This window comes from Hydractinia symbiolongicarpus, chromosome 11 (assembly GCF_029227915.1).
Source record: "Hydractinia symbiolongicarpus strain clone_291-10 chromosome 11, HSymV2.1, whole genome shotgun sequence".
NCBI lineage: Eukaryota > Metazoa > Cnidaria > Hydrozoa > Anthoathecata > Hydractiniidae > Hydractinia > Hydractinia symbiolongicarpus.
Window position 1 is genome coordinate 19,830,263 of NC_079885.1, and position 18,572 is coordinate 19,848,834.

Genomic DNA, 18,572 nt, shown 5'->3' on the forward strand with positions numbered 1-18,572 from the left:
GTTTTTAACACCACATCTGACTATGCAGGTAAACGTAGTTTCAAAACTAAAACTACCGTTGCCTTTACAATTATCGTGACATTAGGAATCATAAGCAGTTGTAGCACTATCTGTTTCATTTGATCGAAGTATTTGTTCATTGCGTCCCCGGGTGGGCTTGATCCACCAACCTTTCGGTTAACAGCCGAACGCGCTAACCAATTGCGCCACGGAGACATGAAACTTACTGAAGTTTCCCTATATACCAGTTGGCTCATTTACTTTCATTTATTTTTAATAGCACATCTGATGATGCCAGTAAACATGGCTACAAGAGTAACACTACCGTTGCTGTTACAAATAACGTGACATTAGGAATAAGAGGCAGTGATAGCACTTTCTGATTCTTCTGATGGACATATTTGTTCATCGCTTCCCCGTTTGGGCTTGAACCACCAACCTTTCCGTTAACAGCCGAACGGGCTTACCAATTGCGGCACTGAGACACGAACATACTGAAATATCCCTATTTATTAGTTAGCTAATTCAATTTCAATGTTTTTAACACCATATCTGACTATGCAGGTAAACGTAGTTTCAAGACTAAAACTACCGTTGCTTTTACAATTATCGTGACATTAGAAATCATAAGCAGTGGTAACACTATCTGTTTCATCTGATCGAAGTATTTGTTCATTGCGTCCCCGCGTGGGCTTGAACCACCAACCTTTCGGTTAACAGCCGAACGCGCTAACCAATTGCGCCACGGAGACATGAAACTTACTGAAGTTTCCCTATTTACAAGTTGGCTCGTTTGCTTTCATTTATTTTTAATAGAACATCTGATGATGCCAGTAAACATGGCTACAAGAGTAACACTACCGTTGCTTTTACAGTTAACGTGACATTAGGAATAAGAGGCAGTGATAGCACTCTCTGATTTTTCTGATAGACATACTTGTTCATCGCTTCCCCGGGTGGGCTTGAACCACCAAACTTTCCGTTAACAGCCGAACGCGACAACTAATTGCGCTATGGAGACGCGAAACTTACTGAAGTATCCCTATTCACTAGTAGGCTAATTCAATTTCAGTGTTCTTAACAGCACATCTGACTATGCAGGTAAACGTAGTTTCAAGACTAAAACTACCGTTGCTTTTACAATTATAGTGACATTAGGAATCATAAGCAGTTGTAGCACTATCTGTTTCATCTGATCGAAGTATTTGTTCATTGCGTCCCCGGGTGGGCTTGAACCACCAACCTTTCGGTTAACAGCCGAACGCGCTAACCAATTGCGCCACGGAGACATGAAACTTACTGAAGTTTCCCTATATACCAGTTGGCTCATTTACTTTCATTTATTTTTAATAGCACATCTGATGATGCCAGTAAACATGGCTACAAGAGTAACACTACCGTTGCTGTTACAAATAACGTGACATTAGGAATAAGAGGCAGTGATAGCACTTTCTGATTCTTCTGATGGACATATTTGTTCATCGCTTCCCCGTTTGGGCTTGAACCACCAACCTTTCCGTTAACAGCCGAACGGGCTTACCAATTGCGGCACTGAGACACGAACATACTGAAATATCCCTATTTACTAGTTAGCTAATTCAATTTCAATGTTTTTAACACCACATCTGACTATGCAGGTAAACGCAGTTTCAAGACTAAAACTACCGTTGCTTTTACAATTATCGTGACATTAGGAATCATAAGCAGTTGTAGCACTATCTGTTTCATTTGATCGAAGTATTTGTTCATTGCGTCCCCGGGTGGGCTTGATCCACCAACCTTTCGGTTAACAGCCGAACGCGCTAACCAATTGCGCCACGGAGACATGAAACTTACTGAAGTTTCCCTATATACCAGTTGGCTCATTTACTTTCATTTATTTTTAATAGCACATCTGATGATGGCAGTAAACATGGCTACAAGAGTAACACTACCGTTGCTGTTACAAATAACGTTACATTAGGAATAAGAGGCAGTGATAGAACTTTCTCATTCTTCTGATGGACATATTTGTTCATCGCTTCCCCGTTTGGGCTTGAACCACCAACCTTTCCGTTAACAGCCGAACGCGCTTACCAATTGCGGCACGGAGACACGAACATACTGAAATATCCCTATTTACTAGTTAGCTAATTCATTTTCAATATTTTTAACACCACATCTGACTATGCAGGTAAACGTAGTTTCAAGACTAAAACTACCGTTGCTTTTGCAATTATCGTGACATTAGGAATCATAAGCAGTTGTAGCACTATCTGTTTCATCTGATCAAAGTATTTGTTCATTGCGTCCCCGGGTGGGCTTGAACCACCAACCTTTCTGTTAACAGCTGAACGCGCTAACCAATTGCGCCACGGAGACATGAAACTTACTGAAGTTTCCCTATTTACAAGTTGGCTCATTTACTTTCATTTATTTTTAATAGCACATCTGATGATGCAAGTAAACATGGCTACAAGAAAAACACTACCGTTGCTCTTACAGTTAACGTGCCATTAGGAATAAGAGGCAGTGATAGCACTCTCTGATTCTTCTGATGGACATATTTTTTCATCGCCTCCCCGGGTGGGCTTGAACCACCAACCTTTCCGTTAACAGCCGAACGCGCTAACCAATTGCGGCACTGAGACACGAAACATACTGAAGTATCCCTATTTACTAGTTAGCTAATTCAATTTCAATGTTTTTAACACCACATCTGACTATGCAGGTAAACGTAGTTTCAAGACTCAAACTACCGTTGCTTTTACAATTATCGTGACATTGGGAATCATAAGCAGTGGTAGCACTAACTGTTTCATCTGATCGAAGTATTTGTTCATTGCGTCCCCGGGTGGGCTTGAACCACCAACCTTTCGGTTAACAGCCGAACGCGCTAACCAACTTCGCCACGGAGACATGAAACTTACTGAAGTTTCCCTGTTTACAAGTTGACACATTTAATTTCATTTATTTCTAATAGCACATCTGATGATGCCAGTAAACATGGCTACAACAGTAACACTACCGTTGCTCTTACAGTTAATGTGACATTAGGAATAAGAGGCAGTGATAGCACTCTCTGATTTTTCTGATGGACATACTTGTTCATCGCTTCCCCGGGTGGGCTTGAACCACTAACCTTTCCGTTAACAGCCGAACGCGCCAACAAATTGAGACACGAAGGCACGAAACATACTGAAGTATCCCTATTTACTAGTTAGCTAATTCAATTTCAATGTTTTTAACACCATATCTGACTATGCAGGTAAACGTAGTTTCAAGACTAAAACTACCGTTGCTTTTACAATTATCGTGACATTAGGAATCATAAGCAGTGGTAGCACTATCTGTTTCATCTGATCGAAGTATTTGTTCATTGCGTCCCCGCGTGGGCTTGAACCACCAACCTTTCGGTTAACAGCCGAACGCGCTAACCAATTGCGCCACGGAGACATGAAACTTACTGAAGTTTCCCTATTTACAAGTTGGCTCGTTTGCTTTCATTTATTTTTAATAGAACATCTGATGATGCCAGTAAACATGGCTACAAGAGTAACACTACCGTTGCTTTTACAGTTAACGTGACATTAGGAATAAGAGGCAGTGATAGCACTCTCTGATTTTTCTGATAGACATACTTGTTCATCGCTTCCCCGGGTGGGCTTGAACCACCAAACTTTCCGTTAACAGCCGAACGCGACAACTAATTGCGCTACGGAGACGCGAAACTTACTGAAGTATCCCTATTCACTAGTAGGCTAATTCAATTTCAGTGTTCTTAACAGCACATCTGACTATGCAGGTAAACGTAGTTTCAAGACTAAAATTACCGTTGCTGTTACAATTATCGTGACATTAGGAATCAGAAGCAGTGGTAGCACTATCTGTTTCATCTGATCGAAGTATTTGTTCATTGCGTCCCCGGGTGGGCTTGAACCACCAACCTTTCGGTTAACAGCCGAACGCGCTAACCAATTTCGCCACGGAGACATGAAACCTACTGAAGTTTCCCTATTTACAAGTTGACACATTTAATTTCATTTATTTCTAATAGCACATCTGATGATGCCAGTAAACATGGCTACAACAGTAACACTACCGTTGCTCTTACAGTTAATGTGACATTAGGAATAAGAGGCAGTGATAGCACTCTCTGATTTTTCTGATGGACATACTTGTTCATCGCTTCCCCGGGTGGGCTTGAACCACTAACCTTTCCGTTAACAGCCGAACGCGCCAACAAATTGAGACACGAAGGCACGAAACATACTGAAGTATCCCTATTTACTAGTTAGCTAATTCAATTTCAATGTTTTTAACACCATATCTGACTATGCAGGTAAACGTAGTTTCAAGACTAAAACTACCGTTGCTTTTACAATTATCGTGACATTAGGAATCATAAGCAGTGGTAGCACTATCTGTTTCATCTGATCGAAATATTTGTTCATTGCGTCCCCGCGTGGGCTTGAACCACCAACCTTTCGGTTAACAGCCGAACGCGCTAACCAATTGCGCCACGGAGACATGAAACTTACTGAAGTTTCCCTATTTACAAGTTGGCTCGTTTGCTTTCATTTATTTTTAATAGAACATCTGATGATGCCAGTAAACATGGCTACAAGAGTAACACTACCGTTGCTTTTACAGTTAACGTGACATTAGGAATAAGAGGCAGTGATAGCACTCTCTGATTTTTCTGATAGACATACTTGTTCATCGCTTCCCCGGGTGGGCTTGAACCACCAAACTTTCCGTTAACAGCCGAACGCGACAACTAATTGCGCTACGGAGACGCGAAACTTACTGAAGTATCCCTATTCACTAGTAGGCTAATTCAATTTCAGTGTTATTAACAGCACATCTGACTATGCAGGTAAACGTAGTTTCAAGACTAAAATTACCGTTGCTGTTACAATTATCGTGACATTAGGAATCAGAAGCAGTGGTAGCACTATCTGTTTCATCTGATCGAAGTATTTGTTCATTGCGTCCCTGGGTGGGCTTGAACGACCAACCTTTCGGTTAACAGCCGAACGCGCTAACCAATTGCGCCACGGAGACATGAAACTTACTGAAGTTTCCCTATATACCAGTTGGCTCATTTACTTTCATTTATTTTTAATAGCACATCTGATGATGCCAGTAAACAAGGCTACAAGAGTAACACTACCGTTGCTGTTACAAATAACGTGACATTAGGAATAAGAGGCAGTGATAGCACTTTCTGATTCTTCTGATGGACATATTTGTTCATCGCTTCCCCGTTTGGGCTTGAACCACCAACCTTTCCGTTAACAGCCGAACGGGCTTACCAATTGCGGCACTGAGACACGAACATACTGAAATATCCCTATTTACTAGTTAGCTAATTCAATTTCAATGTTTTTAACACCACATCTGACTATGCAGGTAAACGCAGTTTCAAGACTAAAACTACCGTTGCTTTTACAATTATCGTGACATTAGGAATCATAAGCAGTTGTAGCACTATCTGTTTCATTTGATCGAAGTATTTGTTCATTGCGTCCCCGGGTGGGCTTGATCCACCAACCTTTCGGTTAACAGCCGAACGCGCTAACCAATTGCGCCACGGAGACATGAAACTTACTGAAGTTTCCCTATATACCAGTTGGCTCATTTACTTTCATTTATTTTTAATAGCACATCTGATGATGCCAGTAAACATGGCTACAAGAGTAACACTACCGTTGCTGTTACAAATAACGTTACATTAGGAATAAGAGGCAGTGATAGCACTTTCTGATTCTTCTGATGGACATATTTGTTCATCGCTTTCCCGTTTGGGCTTGAACCACCAACCTTTCTGTTAACAGCCGAACGCGCTTACCAATTGCGGCACGGAGACACGAACATACTGAAATATCCCTATTTACTAGTTAGCTAATTCATTTTCAATATTTTTAACACCACATCTGACTATGCAGGTAAACGTAGTTTCAAGACTAAAACTACCGTTGCTTTTACAATTATCGTGACATTAGGAATCATAAGCAGTTGTAGCACTATCTGTTTCATCTGATTAAAGTATTTGTTCATTGCGTCCCCGGGTGGGCTTGAACCACCAACCTTTCGGTTAACAGCTGAACGCGCTAACCAATTGCGCCACGGAGACATGAAACTTACTGAAGTTTCCCTATTTACAAGTTGGCTCATTTACTTTCATTTATTTTTAATAGCACATCTGATGATGCAAGTAAACATGGCTACAAGAAAAACACTACCGTTGCTCTTACAGTTAACGTGCCATTAGGAATAAGAGGCAGTGATAGCACTCTCTGATTCTTCTGATGGACATATTTTTTCATCGCCTCCCCGGGTGGGCTTGAACCACCAACCTTTCCGTTAACAGCCGAACGCGCTAACCAATTGCGGCACTGAGACACGAAACATACTGAAGTATCCCTATTTACTAGTTAGCTAATTCAATTTCAATGTTTTTAACACCACATCTGACTATGCAGGTAAACGTAGTTTCAAGACTCAAACTACCGTTGCTTTTACAATTATCGTGACATTGGGAATCATAAGCAGTGGTAGCACTAACTGTTTCATCTGATCGAAGTATTTGTTCATTGCGTCCCCGGGTGGGCTTGAACCACCAACCTTTCGGTTAACAGCCGAACGCGCTAACCAACTTCGCCACGGAGACATGAAACTTACTGAAGTTTCCCTATTTACAAGTTGACACATTTAATTTCATTTATTTCTAATAGCACATCTGATGATGCCAGTAAACATGGCTACAACAGTAACACTACCGTTGCTCTTACAGTTAATGTGACATTAGGAATAAGAGGCAGTGATAGCACTCTCTGATTTTTCTGATGGACATACTTGTTCATCGCTTCCCCGGGTGGGCTTGAACCACTAACCTTTCCGTTAACAGCCGAACGCCCCAACAAATTGAGACACGAAGGCACGAAACATACTGAAGTATCCCTATTTACTAGTTAGCTAATTCAATTTCAATGTTTTTAACACCATATCTGACTATGCAGGTAAACGTAGTTTCAAGACTAAAACTACCGTTGCTTTTACAATTATCGTGACATTAGGAATCATAAGCAGTGGTAGCACTATCTGTTTCATCTGATCGAAGTATTTGTTCATTGCGTCCCCGCGTGGGCTTGAACCACCAACCTTTCGGTTAACAGCCGAACGCGCTAACCAATTGCGCCACGGAGACATGAAACTTACTGAAGTTTCCCTATTTACAAGTTGGCTCGTTTGCTTTCATTTATTTTTAATATAACATCTGATGATGCCAGTAAACATGGCTACAAGAGTAACACTACCGTTGCTTTTACAGTTAACGTGACATTAGGAATAAGAGGCAGTGATAGCACTCTCTGATTTTTCTGATAGACATACTTGTTCATCGCTTCCCCGGGTGGGCTTGAACCACCAAACTTTCCGTTAACAGCCGAACGCGACAACTAATTGCGCTACGGAGACGCGAAACTTACTGAAGTATCCCTATTCACTAGTAGGCTAATTCAATTTCAGTGTTCTTAACAGCACATCTGACTATGCAGGTAAACGTAGTTTCAAGACTAAAATTACCGTTGCTGTTACAATTATCGTGACATTAGGAATCAGAAGCAGTGGTAGCACTATCTGTTTCATCTGATCGAAGTATTTGTTCATTGCGTCCCCGGGTGGGCTTGAACCACCAACCTTTCGGTTAACAGCCGAACGCGCTAACCAATTTCGCCACGGAGACATGAAACTTACTGAAGTTTCCCTATTTACAAGTTGACACATTTAATTTCATTTATTTCTAATAGCACATCTGATGATGCCAGTAAACATGGCTACAACAGTAACACTACCGTTGCTCTTACAGTTAATGTGACATTAGGAATAAGAGGCAGTGATAGCACTCTCTGATTTTTCTGATGGACATACTTGTTCATCGCTTCCCCGGGTGGGCTTGAACCACTAACCTTTCCGTTAACAGCCGAACGCGCCAACAAATTGAGACACGAAGGCACGAAACATACTGAAGTATCCCTATTTACTAGTTAGCTAATTCAATTTCAATGTTTTTAACACCATATCTGACTATGCAGGTAAACGTAGTTTCAAGACTAAAACTACCGTTGCTTTTACAATTATCGTGACATTAGGAATCATAAGCAGTGGTAGCACTATCTGTTTCATCTGATCGAAATATTTGTTCATTGCGTCCCCGCGTGGGCTTGAACCACCAACCTTTCGGTTAACAGCCGAACGCGCTAACCAATTGCGCCACGGAGACATGAAACTTACTGAAGTTTCCCTATTTACAAGTTGGCTCGTTTGCTTTCATTTATTTTTAATAGAACATCTGATGATGCCAGTAAACATGGCTACAAGAGTAACACTACCGTTGCTTTTACAGTTAACGTGACATTAGGAATAAGAGGCAGTGATAGCACTCTCTGATTTTTCTGATAGACATACTTGTTCATCGCTTCCCCGGGTGGGCTTGAACCACCAAACTTTCCGTTAACAGCCGAACGCGACAACTAATTGCGCTACGGAGACGCGAAACTTACTGAAGTATCCCTATTCACTAGTAGGCTAATTCAATTTCAGTGTTCTTAACAGCACATCTGACTATGCAGGTAAACGTAGTTTCAAGACTAAAATTACCGTTGCTGTTACAATTATCGTGACATTAGGAATCAGAAGCAGTGGTAGCACTATCTGTTTCATCTGATCGAAGTATTTGTTCATTGCGTCCCTGGGTGGGCTTGAACGACCAACCTTTCGGTTAACAGCCGAACGCGCTAACCAATTGCGCCACGGAGACATGAAACTTACTGAAGTTTCCCTATTTACAAGTTGGCTCATTTACTTTCATTTATTTTTAATAGAACATCTGATGATGCCAGTAAACATGGCTACAAGAGTAACACTACCGTTGCTTTTACAGTTAACGTGACATTAGGAATAAGAGGCAGTGATAGCACTCTCTGATTCTTCTGATGGACATATTTGTTCATCGCTTCCCCGGGTGGGCTTGAAACACCAACCTTTCAGTTAACAGGCGAACGTGCTAACCAATTGCGGCACGGAGACACGAAACATACTGAAGTATCCCTATTTATTAGTTAGCTAATTCAATTTCAATGTTTTTAACACCACATCTGACTATGCAGGTAAACGTAGTTTCAAGACTAAAACTACCGTTGCTTTTACAATTATCGTGACATTAGGAATCATAAGCAGTGGTAGCACTATCTGTTTCATCTGATCAAAGAATTTGTTCTTTGCGTCCCCGGGTGGGCTTGAACCACCAACCTTTCGGTTAACAGCCGAACGCGCTAACCAATTGCGCCACGGAGTCATGAATTTACTGAAGTTTCCCTATTTACAAGTTGGCTCATTAACTTTCACTTATTTTTAATAGCACATCTGATGATGCCAGTAGACATGGCTACAAGTGTAACACTACAGTTGCTCTTACAGTTAACGTGACTTTAGGAATAAGAGGCAGTGATAGCACTCTCTGATTCTTCTGATGGACATATTTGTTCATCGCTTCCCCGGGTGGGTTTGAACCACCGACCTTTCCGTTAACAGCCGAACGCGCTAACCAATTGCGGCACGGAGACACGAAACATACTAAAGTATCCCTATATACTAGTTACCTAATTCAATTTCAATGTTTTTAACACCACATCTGACTATGCAGGTAAACGTAGTTTCAAGACTAAAACTACCGTTGCTTTTACAATTATCGTGACATTAGGAATCATATGCAATGGTAGCACTATCTGTTTCATCTGGTCGAAGTATTTGATCATTGCGTCCCCGGGTGGGCTTGAACCAACAACCTTTCGGTTAGCAGCCGAACGCGCTAACCAATTGCGCCACGGAGACATGAAACTTACTGAAGTTTCCCTATTTAAAAGTTGGCTTATTTACTTTCATTTATTTTTAATAGCACATCTGCTGATGCCAGTAAACATGGCTACAAGAGTAACACTACCGTTGCTCTTACAAATAACGTGACATTAGGAATAAGAGGCAGTGATAGCACTCTCTGATTCTTCTGATAGACATATTTGTTCATCGCTTCCCCGTTTGGGCTTGAACCACCAACCTTTCCGTTAACAGCCGAACGCATTACCAATTGCGGCACGGAGACACGAAACATACTGAAATATCCCTATTTACTAGTTAGCTAATTCAATTTCAATGTTTTTAACACCACATCTGACTATGCAGGTAAACGTAGTTTCAAGACTAAAACTACTGTTGCTTTTACAATTATCGTGACATTAGGAATCATAAGCAGTTGTAGCACTATCTGTTTCATCTGATCGAAGTATTTGTTCATTGCGTCCCCGGGTGGGCTTGAACCACCAACCTTTCGGTTAACAGCCGAACGCGCTAACGAATTGCACCACGGAGACATGAAACTTACTGAAGTTTCCCTATTTACAAGTTGCCTCATTTACTTTCATTTATTTTCAATAGCACATCTGATGATGCCAGTAAACATGGCCTCAAGAGTAACACTACCGTTGCTCTTACAAATAACGTGACATTAGGAATAAGAGGCAGTGATAGCACTCTCTGATTCTTCTGATGGACATATTTGTTCATCGCCTCCCCCGGTGGGCTTGAACCACCAACCTTTCCGTTAACAGCCGAACGCGCTAACCAATTGCGGCACTAAGACACGAAACACACTGAAGTATCCCTATTTACTAGTTAGCTAATTCAATTTCAATGTTTTTAACACCACATCTGACTATGCAGGTAAACGTAGTTTCAAGACTAAAACTACCGTTGCTTTTACAATTATCGTGACATAGGGAATCATAAGCAGTGGTAGCACTAACTGTTTCATCTGATCGAAGTATTTGTTCATTGCGTCCCCGGGTGGTTTTGAACCACCAACCTTTCCGTTAACAGCCGAACGCGCTAACCAATTGCGGCACAGAGACACGAAACATACTGAAGTATCCCTTTTTTATTAGTTAGCTAATTCAATTTCAATGTTTTTAACACCACATCTGACTATGCAAGTAAACGTAGTTTCAAGACTAAAACTACCGTTGCTTTTACAACTATCGTGACATTAGGAATCTTAAGCAGTGGTAGCACTATCTGTTTCATCTGATCAAAGAATTTGTTCATTGCGTCCCCGGGTGGGCTTGAACCACCAACCTTTCGGTTAACAGCCGAACGCGCTAACCAATTGCGCCACGGAGACATGAAACTTACTGAAGTTTCCCTATTTAAAAGTTGGCTTATTTACTTTCATTTATTTTTAATAGCACATCTGATGATGCCAGTAAACATGGCTACAAGAGTAACACTATCGTTGCTCTTACAAATAACGTGACATTAGGAATAAGAGGCAGTGATAGCACTCTCTGATTCTTCTGATAGACATATTTGTTCATCGCTTCCCCGTTTGGGCTTGAACCACCAACCTTTCCGTTAACAGCCGAACGCATTACCAATTGCGGCACGGAGACACGAAACATACTGAAATATCCCTATTTACTAGTTAGCTAATTCAATTTCAATGTTTTTAACACCACATCTGACTATGCAGGTAAACGTAGTTTCAAGACTAAAACTACTGTTGCTTTTACAATTATCGTGACATTAGGAATCATAAGCAGTTGTAGCACTATCTGTTTCATCTGATCGAAGTATTTGTTCATTGCGTCCCCGGGTGGGCTTGAACCACCAACCTTTCGGTTAACAGCCGAACGCGCTAACGAATTGCACCACGGAGACATGAAACTTACTGAAGTTTCCCTATTTACAAGTTGCCTCATTTACTTTCATTTATTTTCAATAGCACATCTGATGATGCCAGTAAACATGGCCTCAAGAGTAACACTACCGTTGCTCTTACAAATAACGTGACATTAGGAATAAGAGGCAGTGATAGCACTCTCTGATTCTTCTGATGGACATATTTGTTCATCGCCTCCCCCGGTGGGCTTGAACCACCAACCTTTCCGTTAACAGCCGAACGCATTACCAATTGCGGCACGGAGACACGAAACATACTGAAATATCCCTATTTACTAGTTAGCTAATTCAATTTCAATGTTTTTAACACCACATCTGACTATGCAGGTAAACGTAGTTTCAAGACTAAAACTACTGTTGCTTTTACAATTATCGTGACATTAGGAATCATAAGCAGTTGTAGCACTATCTGTTTCATCTGATCGAAGTATTTGTTCATTGCGTCCCCGGGTGGGCTTGAACCACCAACCTTTCGGTTAACAGCCGAACGCGCTAACGAATTGCACCACGGAGACATGAAACTTACTGAAGTTTCCCTATTTACAAGTTGCCTCATTTACTTTCATTTATTTTCAATAGCACATCTGATGATGCCAGTAAACATGGCCTCAAGAGTAACACTACCGTTGCTCTTACAAATAACGTGACATTAGGAATAAGAGGCAGTGATAGCACTCTCTGATTCTTCTGATGGACATATTTGTTCATCGCCTCCCCCGGTGGGCTTGAACCACCAACCTTTCCGTTAACAGCCGAACGCGCTAACCAATTGCGGCACTAAGACACGAAACACACTGAAGTATCCCTATTTACTAGTTAGCTAATTCAATTTCAATGTCTTTAACACCACATCTGACTATGCAGGTAAACGTAGTTTCAAGACTAAAACTACCGTTGCTTTTACAATTATCGTGACATAGGGAATCATAAGCAGTGGTAGCACTAACTGTTTCATCTGATCGAAGTATTTGTTCATTGCGTCCCCGGGTGGTTTTGAACCACCAACCTTTCCGTTAACAGCCGAACGCGCTAACCAATTGCGGCACGGAGACACGAAACATACTGAAGTATCCCTTTTTTATTAGTTAGCTAATTCAATTTCAATGTTTTTAACACCACATCTGACTATGCAAGTAAACGTAGTTTCAAGACTAAAACTACCGTTGCTTTTACAACTATCGTGACATTAGGAATCTTAAGCAGTGGTAGCACTATCTGTTTCATCTGATCAAAGAATTTGTTCATTGCGTCCCCGGGTGGGCTTGAACCACCAACCTTTCGGTTAACAGCCGAACGCGCTAACCAATTGCGCCACGGAGACATGAAACTTACTGAAGTTTCCCTATTTAAAAGTTGGCTTATTTACTTTCATTTATTTTTAATAGCACATCTGATGATGCCAGTAAACATGGCTACAAGAGTAACACTATCGTTGCTCTTACAAATAACGTGACATTAGGAATAAGAGGCAGTGATAGCACTCTCTGATTCTTCTGATAGACATATTTGTTCATCGCTTCCCCGTTTGGGCTTGAACCACCAACCTTTCCGTTAACAGCCGAACGCATTACCAATTGCGGCACGGAGACACGAAACATACTGAAATATCCCTATTTACTAGTTAGCTAATTCAATTTCAATGTTTTTAACACCACATCTGACTATACAGGTAAACGTAGTTTCAAGACTAAAACTACTGTTGCTTTTACAATTATCGTGACATTAGGAATCATAAGCAGTTGTAGCACTATCTGTTTCATCTGATCGAAGTATTTGTTCATTGCGTCCCCGGGTGGGCTTGAACCACCAACCTTTCGGTTAACAGCCGAACGCGCTAACCAATTGCGCCACGGAGTCATGAATTTACTGAAGTTTCCCTATTTACAAGTTGGCTCATTAACTTTCACTTATTTTTAATAGCACATCTGATGATGCCAGTAGACATGGCTACAAGTGTAACACTACAGTTGCTCTTACAGTTAACGTGACTTTAGGAATAAGAGGCAGTGATAGCACTCTCTGATTCTTCTGATAGACATATTTGTTCATCGCTTCCCCGTTTGGGCTTGAACCACCAACCTTTCCGTTAACAGCCGAACGCATTACCAATTGCGGCACGGAGACACGAAACATACTGAAATATCCCTATTTACTAGTTAGCTAATTCAATTTCAATGTTTTTAACACCACATCTGACTATGCAGGTAAACGTAGTTTCAAGACTAAAACTACTGTTGCTTTTACAATTATCGTGACATTAGGAATCATAAGCAGTTGTAGCACTATCTGTTTCATCTGATCGAAGTATTTGTTCATTGCGTCCCCGGGTGGGCTTGAACCACCAACCTTTCGGTTAACAGCCGAACGCGCTAACGAATTGCACCACGGAGACATGAAACTTACTGAAGTTTCCCTATTTACAAGTTGCCTCATTTACTTTCATTTATTTTCAATAGCACATCTGATGATGCCAGTAAACATGGCCTCAAGAGTAACACTACCGTTGCTCTTACAAATAACGTGACATTAGGAATAAGAGGCAGTGATAGCACTCTCTGATTCTTCTGATGGACATATTTGTTCATCGCCTCCCCCGGTGGGCTTGAACCACCAACCTTTCCGTTAACAGCCGAACGCGCTAACCAATTGCGGCACTAAGACACGAAACACACTGAAGTATCCCTATTTACTAGTTAGCTAATTCAATTTCAATGTTTTTAACACCACATCTGACTATGCAGGTAAACGTAGTTTCAAGACTAAAACTACCGTTGCTTTTACAATTATCGTGACATAGGGAATCATAAGCAGTGGTAGCACTAACTGTTTCATCTGATCGAAGTATTTGTTCATTGCGTCCCCGGGTGGTTTTGAACCACCAACCTTTCCGTTAACAGCCGAACGCGCTAACCAATTGCGGCACGGAGACACGAAACATACTGAAGTATCCCTTTTTTATTAGTTAGCTAATTCAATTTCAATGTTTTTAACACCACATCTGACTATGCAAGTAAACGTAGTTTCAAGACTAAAACTACCGTTGCTTTTACAACTATCGTGACATTAGGAATCTTAAGCAGTGGTAGCACTATCTGTTTCATCTGATCAAAGAATTTGTTCATTGCGTCCCCGGGTGGGCTTGAACCACCAACCTTTCGGTTAACAGCCGAACGCGCTAACCAATTGCGCCACGGAGACATGAAACTTACTGAAGTTTCCCTATTTAAAAGTTGGCTTATTTACTTTCATTTATTTTTAATAGCACATCTGATGATGCCAGTAAACATGGCTACAAGAGTAACACTATCGTTGCTCTTACAAATAACGTGACATTAGGAATAAGAGGCAGTGATAGCACTCTCTGATTCTTCTGATAGACATATTTGTTCATCGCTTCCCCGTTTGGGCTTGAACCACCAACCTTTCCGTTAACAGCCGAACGCATTACCAATTGCGGCACGGAGACACGAAACATACTGAAATATCCCTATTTACTAGTTAGCTAATTCAATTTCAATGTTTTTAACACCACATCTGACTATGCAGGTAAACGTAGTTTCAAGACTAAAACTGCTGTTGCTTTTACAATTATCGTGACATTAGGAATCATAAGCAGTTGTAGCACTATCTGTTTCATCTGATCGAAGTATTTGTTCATTGCGTCCCCGGGTGGGCTTGAACCACCAACCTTTCGGTTAACAGCCGAACGCGCTAACGAATTGCACCACGGAGACATGAAACTTACTGAAGTTTCCCTATTTACAAGTTGCCTCATTTACTTTCATTTATTTTCAATAGCACATCTGATGATGCCAGTAAACATGGCCTCAAGAGTAACACTACCGTTGCTCTTACAAATAACGTGACATTAGGAATAAGAGGCAGTGATAGCACTCTCTGATTCTTCTGATGGACATATTTGTTCATCGCCTCCCCCGGTGGGCTTGAACCACCAACCTTTCCGTTAACAGCCGAACGCGCTAACCAATTGCGGCACTAAGACACGAAACACACTGAAGTATCCCTATTTACTAGTTAGCTAATTCAATTTCAATGTTTTTAACACCACATCTGACTATGCAGGTAAACGTAGTTTCAAGACTAAAACTACCGTTGCTTTTACAATTATCGTGACATAGGGAATCATAAGCAGTGGTAGCACTAACTGTTTCATCTGATCGAAGTATTTGTTCATTGCGTCCCCGGGTGGTTTTGAACCACCAACCTTTCCGTTAACAGCCGAACGCGCTAACCAATTGCGGCACGGAGACACGAAACATACTGAAGTATCCCTTTTTTATTAGTTAGCTAATTCAATTTCAATGTTTTTAACACCACATCTGACTATGCAAGTAAACGTAGTTTCAAGACTAAAACTACCGTTGCTTTTACAACTATCGTGACATTAGGAATCTTAAGCAGTGGTAGCACTATCTGTTTCATCTGATCAAAGAATTTGTTCATTGCGTCCCCGGGTGGGCTTGAACCACCAACCTTTCGGTTAACAGCCGAACGCGCTAACCAATTGCGCCACGGAGACATGAAACTTACTGAAGTTTCCCTATTTAAAAGTTGGCTTATTTACTTTCATTTATTTTTAATAGCACATCTGATGATGCCAGTAAACATGGCTACAAGAGTAACACTATCGTTGCTCTTACAAATAACGTGACATTAGGAATAAGAGGCAGTGATAGCACTCTCTGATTCTTATGATGGACATATTTGTTCATCGCTTCCCCGTTTGGGCTTGAACCACCAACCTTTCCGTTAACAGCCGAACGCGCTTACCAATTGCGGCACGGAGACACGAAACATACTGAAATATCCCTATTTACTAGTTAGCTAATTCATTTCAATGTTTTTAACACCACATCTGACTATGCAGGTAAACGTAGTTTCAAAACTAAAACTACCGTTGCCTTTACAATTATCGTGACATTAGGAATCATAAGCAGTTGTAGCACTATCTGTTTCATCTGATCGAAGTATTTGTTCATTGCGTCCCCGGGTGGGCTTGATCCACCAACCTTTCGGTTAACAGCCGAACGTGCTAACCAATTGCGCCACGGAGACATGAAACTTACTGAAGTTTCCCTATATACCAGTTGGCTCATTTACTTTCATTTATTTTTAATAGCACATCTGATGATGCCAGTAAACATGGCTACAAGAGTAACACTACCGTTGCTGTTACAAATAACGTGACATTAGGAATAAGAGGCAGTGATAGCACTTTCTGATTCTTCTGATGGACATATTTGTTCATCGCTTCCCCGTTTGGGCTTGAACCACCAACCTTTCCGTTAACAGCCGAACGCGCTTACCAATTGCGGCACGGAGACACGAATCATACTGAAATATCCCTATTTACTAGTTAGCTAATTCAATTTCAATGTTTTTAACACCACATCTGACTATGCAGGTAAACGTAGTTTCAAGACTAAAACTACCGTTGCTTTTACAATTATCGTGACATTAGGAATCATAAGCAGTTGTAGCACTATCTGTTTCATCTGATCAAAGTATTTGTTGCGGCACGGAGACACGAAACATACTGAAGTATCCCTATTTATTAGTTAGCTAATTCAATTTCAATGTTTTTAACACCACATCTGACTATGCAGGTAAACGTAGTTTCAAGACTAAAACTACCGTTGCTTTTACAATTATCGTGACATTAGGAATCATAAGCAGTGGTAGCACTATCTGTTTCATCTGATCAAAGAATTTGTTCTTTGCGTCCCCGGGTGGGCTTGAACCACCAACCTTTCGGTTAACAGCCGAACGCGCTAACCAATTGCGCCACGGAGTCATGAATTTACTGAAGTTTCCCTATTTACAAGTTGGCTCATTAACTTTCACTTATTTTTAATAGCACATCTGATGATGCCAGTAGACATGGCTACAAGTGTAACACTACCGTTGCTCTTACAGTTAACGTGACTTTAGGAATAAGAGGCAGTGATAGCACTCTCTGATTCTTCTGATGGACATATTTGTTCAACGCTTCCCTGGGTGGGTTGGAACCGCCAACCTTTTCGTTAACAGCCGAACGCGCTAACCAATTGCGGCACGGAGACACGAAACATACTAAAGTATCCCTACATACTAGTTACCTAATTCAATTTCAATGTTTTTAACACCACATCTGACTATGCAGGTAAACGTAGTTTCAAGACTAAAACTACCGTTGCTTTTACAATTATCGTGACATTAGGAATCATATGCAATGGTAGCACTATCTGTTTCATCTGGTCGAAGTATTTGATCATTGCGTCCCCGGGTGGGCTTGAACCAACAACCTTTCGGTTAGCAGCCGAACGCGCTAACCAATTGCGCCACGGAGACATGAAACTTACTGAAGTTTCCCTATTTAAAAGTTGGCTTATTTACTTTCATTTATTTTTAATAGCACATCTGCTGATGCCAGTAAACATGGCTACAAGAGTAACACTACCGTTGCTCTTACAAATAACGTGACATTAGGAATAAGAGGCAGTGATAGCACTCTCTGATTCTTCTGATAGACATATTTGTTCATCGCTTCCCCGTTTGGGCTTGAACCACCAACCTTTCCGTTAACAGCCGAACGCATTACCAATTGCGGCACGGAGACACGAAACATACTGAAATATCCCTATTTACTAGTTAGCTAATTCAATTTCAATGTTTTTAACACCACATCTGACTATGCAGGTAAACGTAGTTTCAAGATTAAAACTACTGTTGATTTTACAATTATCGTGACATTAGGAATCATAAGCAGTTGTAGCACTATCTGTTTCATCTGATCG

General features: G+C 41.0%; 13 non-coding genes across 13 annotated transcripts; all 13 read right to left on the minus strand.

Annotated features, from left to right (window-relative positions):
• Nucleotides 1-142: 142 nt before the first annotated feature.
• Trnan-guu (transfer RNA asparagine (anticodon GUU)) lies at nt 143-216 on the minus strand. Its single transcript has one exon. It is a non-coding gene; the product is annotated as a tRNA-Asn (tRNA).
• Nucleotides 217-1,215: 999 nt separating this feature from the next.
• On the minus strand, nt 1,216-1,289 carry Trnan-guu (transfer RNA asparagine (anticodon GUU)). Its single transcript has one exon. It is a non-coding gene; the product is annotated as a tRNA-Asn (tRNA).
• Nucleotides 1,290-1,751: 462 nt separating this feature from the next.
• Trnan-guu (transfer RNA asparagine (anticodon GUU)) lies at nt 1,752-1,825 on the minus strand. The gene has a single exon. It is a non-coding gene; the product is annotated as a tRNA-Asn (tRNA).
• Nucleotides 1,826-2,824: 999 nt separating this feature from the next.
• Trnan-guu (transfer RNA asparagine (anticodon GUU)) lies at nt 2,825-2,898 on the minus strand. The gene has a single exon. It is a non-coding gene; the product is annotated as a tRNA-Asn (tRNA).
• Nucleotides 2,899-5,508: 2,610 nt separating this feature from the next.
• Trnan-guu (transfer RNA asparagine (anticodon GUU)) lies at nt 5,509-5,582 on the minus strand. Its single transcript has one exon. It is a non-coding gene; the product is annotated as a tRNA-Asn (tRNA).
• Nucleotides 5,583-6,044: 462 nt separating this feature from the next.
• On the minus strand, nt 6,045-6,118 carry Trnan-guu (transfer RNA asparagine (anticodon GUU)). Its single transcript has one exon. It is a non-coding gene; the product is annotated as a tRNA-Asn (tRNA).
• A 463-nt stretch (nt 6,119-6,581) lies between these two features.
• On the minus strand, nt 6,582-6,655 carry Trnan-guu (transfer RNA asparagine (anticodon GUU)). The gene has a single exon. It is a non-coding gene; the product is annotated as a tRNA-Asn (tRNA).
• Nucleotides 6,656-9,802: 3,147 nt separating this feature from the next.
• Nucleotides 9,803-9,876, minus strand: Trnas-gcu (transfer RNA serine (anticodon GCU)). The gene has a single exon. It is a non-coding gene; the product is annotated as a tRNA-Ser (tRNA).
• A 1,268-nt stretch (nt 9,877-11,144) lies between these two features.
• Trnan-guu (transfer RNA asparagine (anticodon GUU)) lies at nt 11,145-11,218 on the minus strand. Its single transcript has one exon. It is a non-coding gene; the product is annotated as a tRNA-Asn (tRNA).
• A 1,804-nt stretch (nt 11,219-13,022) lies between these two features.
• On the minus strand, nt 13,023-13,096 carry Trnan-guu (transfer RNA asparagine (anticodon GUU)). The gene has a single exon. It is a non-coding gene; the product is annotated as a tRNA-Asn (tRNA).
• Nucleotides 13,097-14,899: 1,803 nt separating this feature from the next.
• Nucleotides 14,900-14,973, minus strand: Trnan-guu (transfer RNA asparagine (anticodon GUU)). The gene has a single exon. It is a non-coding gene; the product is annotated as a tRNA-Asn (tRNA).
• A 1,268-nt stretch (nt 14,974-16,241) lies between these two features.
• Trnan-guu (transfer RNA asparagine (anticodon GUU)) lies at nt 16,242-16,315 on the minus strand. Its single transcript has one exon. It is a non-coding gene; the product is annotated as a tRNA-Asn (tRNA).
• A 1,737-nt stretch (nt 16,316-18,052) lies between these two features.
• Nucleotides 18,053-18,126, minus strand: Trnas-gcu (transfer RNA serine (anticodon GCU)). Its single transcript has one exon. It is a non-coding gene; the product is annotated as a tRNA-Ser (tRNA).
• Between the last annotated feature and the right edge of the window lie 446 nt (nt 18,127-18,572).